General features: G+C 37.2%; 1 protein-coding gene and 1 pseudogene across 2 annotated transcripts in view; one reads left to right on the plus strand and one right to left on the minus strand.

The window, feature by feature from the left end:
• Positions 1-12686, minus strand: part of ZDHHC15 (zinc finger DHHC-type palmitoyltransferase 15) — a 192731-nt gene that overhangs the window by 162773 nt on the left and 17272 nt on the right. The window lies entirely within an intron of this gene.
• On the plus strand, positions 8215-8587 carry LOC116583456 (annotated as a pseudogene).

Below are 12686 nucleotides of genomic sequence, written 5' to 3' on the forward strand. Positions count from 1 at the left end.
TGGCAGGATACAAAGTCAATGTGCAGAAATCAGTGGCTTTCTTATACACTAACAATGAAAATACAGAAAGGGAAATTAGAGAATCGATTCCATTTACCATAGCACCAAGAACCATAAGATACCTGGGAATAAACCTAACCAAAGAGCTAAAGGATCTGTACTAGAGGAACTACAGAAGACTCATGAAAGAAATTGAAGACGACACAAAAAGATGGAAGACCACTCCATGCTCTTGGATCGGAAGAATAAACATTGTTAAAATGTCTATACTGCCTAGAGAAGTCTATACTTTTAATGCCATTCTGATCAAAATTCCATTGGTATTCTTCAAAGAGCTGGAGCAAATAATCCAAAAATTTGTATGGAATCAGAAGAGACCCTGAATTGCTAAGGAAATGTTCAAAAACAAAAATAAAAATGGGGGCATCACGTTACCTGATTTCAAGCTTTATTACAAAGCTGTGATCACCAAGACAGCATGGTACTAGCATAAAAACAGACACATAGACCAGTGGAACAGATTAGAGAGTCCAGATATGGACCCTCAACTCTATGGTCAATTAATCTTCGACAAAACAGATAAAAAATATACAGTGGAAAAAAGACAGTCTCTTCAATAAATGGTGCTGAGAAAACTGGGCAGCTCTATGTAGCTATATGTGTATTCATGAAGAATGAAACTTGACCATTCTCTTACACCGTACACAAAGATAAACTCAAAATGGATAAAAGACCTCAATGTGAGAAAGGAATCCATCAGAATCCTAGAGGAGAACATAGGCAGTAATCTCTTCGATATCAGCCACAGCAACTTCTTTCAAGATATGTCTCCAAAGGCAAAGGAAACAAAAGCAAAAATAAACTTTTGGGACTTCAGCAAAATCAAAAGCTTCTGCACAGCAAAGGAAACAGTCAAGAAAACAAAGAGGCAACCCACGGAATGGGAGAAGGTATTTGCAAATGACAGTACAGACAAAAGGTTGATATCCAGGATCTATAATGAACTCCTCAAACTCAACACACACGAAACAGGCAAACATATCAAAAAATGTGCAGAAGATATGAACAGACACTTCTCCAATCAAGACATACAAATGGCTATCAGACACATGAAAAAATGTTCATCATCACTAGCCCTCAGGGAGATTCAAATTAAAACCACATTGAGATATCACCTTACACCAGTTAGAATGGCCAAAATTAACAAAACAGGAAACAATATGCGTTGGAGAGGATGTGGAGAAAGGAAAACCCTCTTACACTGTCGGTGGGAATGCAAATTGGTGCAGCCTCTTTGGAGAACAGTGTGGAGATTCCTCAAGAAATTAAAAATGAACTTCCCTATGACCCTGCCATTGCACTCCTGGGTATTTACCCCAAAGATACAGATGTCGTGAAAAGAAGGGCCATCTGTACCCCAATGTTTATAGCAGCAATGGCCACGGTCGCCAAACTATGGAAAGAACCAAGATGCCCTTCAACGGACGAATGGATAAGGAAGATGTGGTCCATATACACTATGGAGTATGATGCCTCCATTAGAAAGGATGAATACCCAACTTTTGTAGCAACATGGACGGGATTGGAAGAGATTATGCTGAGTGAAATAAGTCAAGCAGAGAGAGTCAATTATCATATGGTTTCACTTATTTGTGGAGCATAACAAATAGCATGGAGGACAAGGGGAGTTTGAAGAAGGGAGTTGGGAGAAATTGGAAGGGGAGGTGAATCATGAGAGACTATGGACTCTGAAAAACAATCTGAGGGGTTTGAAGTGGTGGGGCGGGTGGGAGGTTGGGGTACCAGGTGGTGGGTATTATAGAGGGCACAGTTTGCATGGAGCACTGGGTGTGGTGAAAAAATAATGAATACTGTTTTTCTGAAATTAAATAAATCAATGTAATTAAAAAAAGATAAATCCATAACACAATAATAATAAATCTGCGTTAACAGGCACACAATTTATGAAGACGCAATATGGAAGAGTTAAAAGTGGGGACTGGAGCTGAAAAGTAGTACAGTTTCATATACTGTTATACTAAGCTGGTATTGATTCATATTAATTATTTGAACTTAATTATTATAAATATGTTAATTATATTATCAAGGGTAAGCACTATGAAAAAATATATACATATATAATGAAATTATAAAAAATTGAAATGGATGCATTAAATATCAATTAAAAAATAAGGATAAAGGGAGACAAGATGGCAAGGAAGAGATACAATCTCATGAAAGCTGCTAGGACAAAGAGGCTCCTTACACGCAGAGGAAAGCCCATCAGACCTGTCCACAGAAACCTGGCAAGCCAGAAAGGGCTGGCAAGATATAGTCAGGGTACTAAATGAGAAGAACGTGCAGCCAAGAATACTTTATCCTACAAGACTGACATTCAAAAGAGTTGGAGAGATAAAGAGATTCCAACCAGCAGGGCTTAAAGAATATGTGACCACCAAGACTACACTGCAGAAAATATTAAGGGGGGTTCTATAAAAGAGGAAAAATCATAATATCATTGAACAGAAATATAGAGGCAATCTACAGAAAGGAAGACTTCAAAGGCAACATGATGTCAATAAAAACATTATCTCTCAATAATCACTCTCAATGTGAATGGCCTAAATGAACCCATAAAATGATACAGGGTTGCAGATTGGATAAAACGACAGGACCCATCCATATGTTGTCTACAGGAGACCCATTTTGAACCTAAAGATACACCCAGACTGAAAGTGAAGGGATGGAGAAGCATCTTTCATGCCAATAGGGCTCAAAAGAAGGCCAGGGTACCGATTCTCATATCAGATAAATTAGATTTTAAACTAAAGATTGTAGTCAGAGATACAGAAAGATGCTACGTCATTCTTAAAGGGACTATCCACCAAGATGATCTAACAATTGTAAATATCTATGCCCCCAACATGGGAGCAGCCAATTATATAAGAAAACTATTACTCAAGATAAAGAGTCATATTGATATGAATACATTAATAGTAGGAGATCTTAACATGCCTCTCTCAGTAATAGACAGATCATCAGAGCAGAAAATCAATAAAGAAACAAGAGCATTGAATGACACATTGGACCAGATGAACCTCATAGATATATACAGAACATTCCACCCTAAAACAACAGAATACTCATTCTTCTCAAGTGCACATGGAACCTTCTCAAAGGTTCCCACATAATGGGTCACAAATCAGGACTCAACCGATACCAAAAGACTGAGATTATTCCCTGCATATTCTCAGACCACAATGCTTTGAAACTGGAGCTAAATCACAAGGAAAGGTTTGGAAGGAACTCAAACACCTGGAAGCTAAAGACCACCTTACCTAAGAATGCTTGAATCAACCAGGAGATCAACGAAGAACTGAAACAATTCATGGAAACCAATGAGAATGAAGACACTTTGGTCCAAAACCTATGGGATATAGCAAAGGCGGTCCTAAGAGGGAAATACATAGCTATCCAAGCCTCCCTCAAAAAAAATGAAAAATCCAGAACACACCAGCTGTCTCTACACCTTAAAGAACTGGAGAATCAACAACAAATCAAACCAACTCCACACATAAGGGAAATAATCAAGATTAGAGCAGAGATCAATGAGGTAGAAACTAGAGATACAGTAGAACGTATCAATGAAACTAGAAGCTAGTTTTTTGAAAGAATCAATAAGATTGATAAACCATTGGCCAAACCAATCCAAAAGAAAAGAGAGAAAGCCCAAATTCATAAAATTATGAATGAAAAGGGAGAGATCACAACGAACACCAAGGAAGTAGAAACAATCATCAGAAGTTATTATCAACAGTTATATGCCAATAAGTTAAGCAACCTAGATGAAATGGTAGCATTCCTAGAAAACTATAAACTCTGAAAATTGAACCAGGAAGAAATTGACAACCTGAATAGACCAATATCTAACAATGAGACTGAAGCAGTGATCAAAAACTTCCCAAAAGACAAGAGCCCAGGACCTGATGGATTCCCTGGGGAATTCTAGCAAACATTCAAAGAAGAAATAACACCCATTCTCCTGAAGCTGTTTCAAAAAATTGAAGCAGAAGGAAAATTTCCAGACTCTTTTTATGAATCCAGCCTTACCCTGATCCCCAAACCAGGGAAAGACCCCACCAAAAAGAATTACAGACCAATATCCCTGATGAATATGGATGCTAAGATTCTCAACAAGATCCTAGCAAACAGGATCCAACAGCACATTAAAAGATTATCCACCATGAGCAGGTGAGATTCATCCCTAGGTTATAAGGATGATCTAGCATTCACAAATCAATCAATGTGATAGAACAAATCAATAAGAGAAGAGAGAAGAACCACATGGTCCTCTCAATCGATGCAGAAAAAGCATTTGAAAAATCCAGCATCCGTTCCTGATTAAAATGCTTCAAAGTATAGGGATAGAGGGAACATTCCTGAACTTCATAAAATCTATCTATGAAAGACCCACAGCAAATATCATCCTCAATGGGAAAGGGCTTGCAGCCTTCCCGGTGAGATCAGCAACACAACAAGGATGCCCACTCTCACCACTCTTGTTCAAAATAGTATTAGAAGTCCTAGCAACAGCAGACAACAAGGAGAAATAAAAGGTATCCAAATTGGCAAGGAAGGAGTCAAAATCTCTCTCTTCCCAGATGACATGATTCTTTATATGGAAAACCCATAGGACTCCACACCCAAACTACCAGAACTCACATAGCAATTCAGTAACGTGCAGGATACAAAGTCAATGTACAGAAATCAGTGGCTTTCTTATACACTAACAATGAAAATACAGAAAGGGAAATTAGAAAATTGATTCCATTTACTATAGCACCAAGAACCGTAAGATACCTGGGAATAAACCTAACCAAAGACCTAAAGGATCTGGACTCGAGGAACTACAGAGCACTCATGAAAGCAACTGAAGAAGACACAGAAAGATGGAAGACCATTCCATGCTCTTGGATCGGAAGAATAAACATTGTTAAAATGTCTATACTGCCTAGAGCAATCTATACTTTGAATGCCATTCCAATCAAAATTCCACCGGTATTTTTCAAAGAGCTGGAGCAAATAATCCTAAAATTTGTACAGAATCAGAAGGGACCCCAAATCGCTAAGGAAATGTTCAAAAACAAAAATAAAACTGGCGGCAACATGTTACCTGATTTCAAGCTTTACTACAAAGCTGTGATCACCAAGACAGCATGGTACTGGCATAAAAACAGACACATAGACCAGTGGAACAGATTAGAGAGTCCAGATATGGACCCTCAACTATATGGGCAAATAATCTTCGACAAAGTAGGAAAAAATATACAGTGGAGAAAGTCTCTTCAATAAAGGGTGCTGGGAAAATTGGACAGCTATATGTAGAAGAATAAAACTCAACCATTCTCTTACACCATACCCAATGATAAACTCAAAATGGATAAAAGATTTCTCAATGTGAGACAGGAATCCATCATAATCCTAGAGGAGAACTTAGGCAGTAACCTCTTCAATATCAGCCACAGCAACTTCTTTCAAGATATGTCTCCAAAGGCAAAGGAAACAAAAGCGAAAATGAGCTTTGGGGACTTTATCAAGATCAAACCCTTCTGCACAGCAAAGGAAAGAGTCAACAAAACAAAGAGGCAACCCACGGAAAGGAAGAAGGTATTTGCAAATGACAGTACAGACAAAAGGTTGATATCCAGGATCTATAAAGAACTTCTCAAACTCAACACACACAAAACAGACAATCATATTAAAAAAGGGGCAGAAGAAATGAACAGACAGTTCTCCAATAAAGACATACAAATGACTATCAGACATATGAAAAAATGTTCATCACTAGCCATTAGGGAGATTCAAATTAAAACTACATTGAGATACCACCTTACACCAGTTAGAATGGCCAAAATTAGCAAGACAGGAAACAACATGTGTTGGAGAGGATGTGGAGAAAGGGGAACCCTCTTCCACTGTTGGTGGGAATGGAAGTTGGTGCAGCCAGTTTGGATAACAGTGTGGATAATCTCTAAAAATAGAGATTCCCTATGACCCTGCAATTGCACTACTGGATATTTACCCCAAGGATACAGATGTAGTGAAAAGAAGGGCCGTCTGTACCCCAGTGTTTATAGCAGCAATGGCCATGGTCGCCAAACGGTGGAAAGAACCAAGATGCCCTTCAACGGATGAATGGATAAGGAAGATGTTGTCCATTTACACTATGAAGTATTATGCCTCCATCAGAAAGGATGAATACCCAACTTTTGTAGCAACATGGACAGGACTGGAAGAGATTATGCTGAGTGAAATATGTCAAGCGAGAGAGTCAATTATCATATGGTTTCACTTATTTGTGGAGCATAAGAAATAACATGGAGGACATGGGGAGATGAAGAGGAGAAGTGAGTTGAGGGAAATTGGAAGGGGAGATGAACCATGGAAGACTATGGACTCTGAAAAACAACCTGAGGGTTTTGAAGGGGCGGGGGATGGGACGTTGGGAGAACCAGGTGTTGGGTATTGGGAAGGGCATGTATTGCATGGAGCACTGGGTGTGGTGCAAAAACAATGAATACTGTTATCCTGAAAAGAAATTTAAAAAAATAAGATAAAAATAAAAATAAAAAGTAGCTAAATAACAGTGAAGTGAAATAGGCCATCACTACACATATATTAGAAAGACAAAACTCTAAAATACTGACAACTTATATGCAGATAAGGATGCGGGGGAACAGGAAATCTCCCCCATTGCTGGTGGGAATGCAAAATGGTACAATTTAGAAGACAGCTTTTCAAACACATCCATGTAAATAAAAACTAAAAAAGATCTATGGTAGCTATATTAATATCAGACAAAAAAAACTTTAAAAATTGATACAAAGGATAGAGGAGAGAGGGAAGATGGCAGTGAATAAGAGGACCCTAGGCTTGTCTTATCCTATGAACAAAAAAGAAAATTTACTTGAAGAAAGAAGAGTTGAAAACTTCCTTAATCTGATGAATGGAACAGATGTCCACATCCAGGAAGCACAGAGAACTCCCATCAAAATCAACAATAGCAGGCCAACATCAAGACATATTATAATTACATTTTCAAAATACAGTTATAAAGAAAACATCTTAAAAGCAGCCAGACAGGGGCGCCTGGGTGGCTCAATGGGTTAAGCCTCTGCCTTCGGCTCAGGTCATGGTCCCAGGGTCCTGGGATCGAGCCCCACATAGGGCTCTCTGCTTCACAGGGAGCCTGCTTCCTCCTCTCTCTCTACCTGCCTCTCTGCCTACTTGTGAGCTCTGTCAAATAAATAAATGAAATCTTAAAAAAAAAAAAAAAAAAGCAGCAAGACATAAGAACTCCTTAACTTAAAGGGAAGACCCATAAGGCTAGCTGGAGATTTCTCAACAGAAACTTGGCAAACCAGGTGGGAGTGGGATGATAAATTCAAAGTGCCAAATGGAAAAAATCTGCAGCCAACAATACTCTATCCACCAAGGCTCTTACTCCGAATAAATGAGAGATAAAGAGTTTCCCAGTCAAGTAAAAACTAAAGGAGTTTGTGACCACTAAAGCAGTCCAGCAAAAGATATTAAAGGGGACTCTCTCAGGGCAAAGGAGAGACCAACAGCAACAAAGACAAGAAAGGATCAAAGAAAATCTCCAGAAACAATTACAAAAGAAGTAATGAAATGGAAATAAATATGTATCTATCAATAATTACTATGAATGTAAGTGGACCAAACACTCCAATGAAAAAACATAGGGTTGGTACCTGGGTGGTATAGTTGGTTGAGTGTCCAACTCATGGTTTCAGCTTGGATCATAATCTTGGGGTCATGAGATTGAGCCCTGCATCGGGCTCCATGCTCAGTACAGAGTCTGCTTGGGATTCTCTCTCCCCTCTCCCTTTTCTTCTCCCCCCTACCAGTCTCTCTCACAAATCTTTTTAAAAATATATAAGGTGTCAGAATGAATAAAATACAAGACCTAGCTATATGCTGCCTATAATAGACTCATTTACTCACCTGCAGATTGAAAATGAGGGGATGGAAATATATTTATTATGCATATGGACATCAAAAGAAAGTGGAAGTGGCAATATTTGTTTTGGAAAAACTAGACTTTAAAGAAAGACCATAACAAGAGATACAGAAGACAGAAATAGAAGCAACATGGAGGGACAGCACTAATCTGGGGGCACAGCCTCTACTACCATGAGCCTCCTCAAAAAGTCCAAAACTGAGATGACCATGGAAGCACTACAGAAGTGGCAGGAGGAAGAAGTAAGCATGGATCCACTCTCTGTGCTAATGCAGTAGTGAAGAACAACACTCTTCATGTGATCATGAATTGGCATAACAGTAAGAAGCTCCTGGGCCATGTGAAAGCCATGACAAGCACTGCAACATGGTGGCAGAGCGTGTCAAAGAGCTATGGACCAAGGTCCCCAAGAGTGGCAAGGGGAAGCAGTACAAGCCAGTAAATAAAGACTGCTACATCTCAAAAATGTTCCTGATTGGGGACTTGGACTTCATGGTTCTGCAGAATCTCAACTGCAGGCAAGTAGGGGCCTCCTCCCCACCATAAGAATATCTTTGCTTATCCTACAAAGATCTGCCTTTGTAATGGGGATAAGAAAATCCTGTGTTTCCATTTATGTATGTCAATACATATATATATTTTTTTTATTTCACCTAGATATTTTGAAACCAGGTCACTTTATTAAGCTTATTTAGTTTCATAGTTTTCTAGTTGATTTTCTTAGATTTTTTCCAAGATGGCAGATATAGCAATAACAAATAATGAGTTTTTCTCCTTCCCAATATGCAAGTCTCTTATTTCCTTTTCTTGGCTTATTACAATATCTAAAACATCCAGAACAATATAGCTAAAATATAACAATATAAATAAAAAAAATAAGGTCCTGTGTTTCATCTAGTGGCAAGCAAAAAGGGCATGATGTCATAATAAAGGAGACAATCCAACAAGAATATCAAACCATGATAAATATTTATGCACCCAACATGGAAGCACCTGAATATATAAAACAATTAATAACAAACATAAAGAAAGTTACTGACAGTAATACAATTAGAGTAGGGGACTTTAACAACCCACATATATCAATAGAAAGATCATTTAAACAGAAGATCAACAAGGAAACAATGGCTTTAAACCAAATGGTCTTAACAGATATATTCACAATATTCTATCCTCAAACAGTAAAACACACATTCTTTTAAAGACTCTATGGGATATTCTCCCATATAAATCATGTATTGGGTTACAAATAAGGCAGCAACTAATACAAAGATTGAAATCATACTATGAATCTTTTCTAACCACAGCACTATGAAACTAGAAGTCAATCACAAGAAAAACTATGGAAATATCACAAATACATGGAGGCAACACAACATGCTACTAAATAATGAATGGGTCAACCAGGAAATCAACTAAGGAATTAAAGAGTTTGTGGAAACAAATGAAAATGAATACACAACAATCAAAACATCTGGGATGTAAAAAAGTAGTCCTAAGAGGGAAGTATATGGCAATACAGGCCTAAATCAAGAAGCAAGAAAAACCTGAAATCAACAACTTAAAACATGTCACCTACAGGAGGTAGAAAGAGCAAAAAATGAATCCTAAATCTAGCAGAAGGAAGGACATAGTAAAGATTAGAGCAGAAATAAATGATACAGAAACTTAAAAAAAAGAAAAATCAATGAAATCAAGACCTGGTTCTTTGAAAAAAGCTAATACAATTAATAAGCCTCTAGTCAGACTTATCAAAAAAAGAGAAAGGACCCAAATGAATAAAATTACAAATGAGAGAAGAGAAAGAACAACCCACATCACAGAAATACAAACTGTTATAAGTAAATATTATGAAAAACCATATGCTAACAAATTAGACAACCTGGAAGGAATGGATAAATTCCTAGAAATATATAAACTGCTAAATCTGAAACAGCAGGAAACAGAAAACTTGAATGACTGATAACTAGCAAAGAAACAGAAATCAAAAAAATTCCCACAAACAAAACTCCAGGGCCAGATGGTTTCCAAGGGGAATTCTAACAAACATTTAAAGAAGAGGTAAGATATATTCTTCAAAAACTATTCCAAGAAATATAAAAGGAAGGAATACTTCCAAACTCATTCCATGAGGCCAACATTACCCTGATACCAAAACCAGATAAAGATTCCACTAAAGGCCAATATTATATATAATATATGACTATAGGCCAATATTGCCAATGAACATGTATACAAAAGCTCTCAGCAAAATACTAGCAAATCAAATCCAAGAGTACATTAAACAGTCATTCAACATGATCAAGTGGGATTTATTTCTGGGCTGCAAGGGTGGTTCAATATTTACATATCAATCAACATGATATACCACGTTAATAAAAGAAAGGATAAGAACCATAAGATCATTTCAATAGATGCAGAAAAAGCATCTGACAAAGTACAACATCCATTCATGATAAAAATACTCAACAAAGTAGGTTTAGTGGAAACATATTTCAACATAAAAAGGCCATATATTGGGGCACCTGGGTGGCTCAGTGGGTTAAGCCTCTGCCTTCGGCTCAGGTCATGATCCCAGCATCCTAGGGTCAAGCCCCGCATCGGGCTCTTTGCTCAGTGGGGAGCCTGCTTCCCCCTCTCTCTCTGCCTGCCTCACTGCCTGCTTGTGATCTCTGTCTGTCAAATAAATAAATAAAATGTTTAAAAAAAATAAAGAAAGAAAGAATGGCCATATATGAAAAACCCACAGCTAATATCATGCTCGATGAGTAACACTTTAGAGCATTTCCTCTATAGTCAGGAAGAAAACAGGGATGTCAATTCTCACCACTATTGTTTAACAGAGTAGTGGAAGTCATAGCCACAGCAATCACACAACAAAAATAAATAAAAGGTATCTAAATCAGCAAGGAAACAGTGAAACTTTCACTATTTTCAAATGTCATAACACTCTATATAGAAAACCCAAAACATTCCACCAGAAAATTGCTAGAACTGATACACAAATTCAGCAAAATTGAATACCAAATCAACATACAGAAATCTGTTTCATTTCTATACAGTAATAATGAAGGAGCAGAAAGAAAAATCAAAGAATCAATACCATTTACAATTGTACCAAAAAACCATAAAATACCTAGGAATAAACTTGTCCAAGGAGGTAAAATACCTGTACTCTGAAAACTAGAAAACAATGATGAAAGAAATTGAAGATGACATAAAGAAATGGAAAGACAGTCCATGCTCATGGATTAGAAGAACAAATATTGTTAAAATGGCTATACTACCCAGAGCAATCAACACATTCAATGCAATCCCTATTAAAATACCAAAGATATTTATCACAGACATACAGAAAATAATCTCAAAATTTGTAGAGTACCACAAAAGACCCTGAATAACCAAAGCAACCCTGACAAAGGAAATCAAAGCTGGAGGTATAACAATTCTGGACTTCAAGTTATATTACAAGGCTGTAGTGATCAAAACAGTATGGTACTGGCACAAAAACAGACACATAGATCAATGGAACAGAATAAAAATACCAGAAATGAACCCACATATCCATGGCCAGTTAATCTTTGACCAAGCAGCAAAAGATATCCAATGGGAAAAAGACAGTCTCTTCAACAAATAGTGCTGAGAAAACTGGACAGCAACATACAAAAGAACAAAACTGGACAACTTTCTCCCACCATTTACGAAAAAAAATTAAAAATGCATTAAAGATTAGGGCACCTGAGTGGCTCAGTTGGTTAATCATTTGACTCTTGTTATGTTAAGCATCTGTCTCAGGTTATGATCTCAGGGTCATGAAACTGAGCCCCATGTTGGGTTCCATGTTCAAGGTGGAGTCTGCTTAAGACTCTCTCTCTCTCTCTCTGCCCCTCTCCCTGCTCTCTCTTTCTCTCTAATATAAATAAATCTTTTAAAAATTCATTAAAGATCTAAATGAAAAAACTGAAATCGTCAAAATCCTAGAAATGGACACAGGCAGTAATGTCTTCAATATTGGCATGGCAATTCCTTTCGAGATATGTCTCCTGGGGCAAGGAAAACAAAAGCAAAAATAAACTACCAGGACTTCATTAAGATAAAAAGCTTCTACACCATGAAGGAAATAATCAGCAAAATTAAAAGGCAACCTATGGAATGAGAGAACATATTTGCTAACGACATATCTGATAAAGGGTTAATATCCAAAATATATAAAGAACTCAGGAAATTCAGCACCCAAAAACCAAATAATTTGATTTAAAAATGTGCAGAAAACATGAATAGACATTTTTCCAAAGACATACAGATGACCAACACACCCATGAAAAGATGCTCAATATCACTCATCATCAGGAAAATGCAAATCAAAACTACAATGAGATACCATTTCACACATTTCAGAATGACTAAAATCAAGGCAAGGGAAAAAAAAGTAAAAATAAACTATTAGGACTTCATCAAAATAAAAAGCTTCTGCATAGTGAAGGCAACAATCCACAAAACTAAAAGGTAATCTGTGGAAGGGGAGAAGATATTTGCAAATGACATTTGTAATAAAGAGTATCCAACATATATAAAAAATGTATAAAAAATCCAACACTGAAAAATAAATAATCCAATTAGAAAATGGGCAAAGAACATGAACAGA

Source organism: Mustela erminea, chromosome X (assembly GCF_009829155.1).
Source record: "Mustela erminea isolate mMusErm1 chromosome X, mMusErm1.Pri, whole genome shotgun sequence".
In the NCBI taxonomy this organism is placed as follows: Eukaryota; Metazoa; Chordata; class Mammalia; order Carnivora; family Mustelidae; genus Mustela; species Mustela erminea.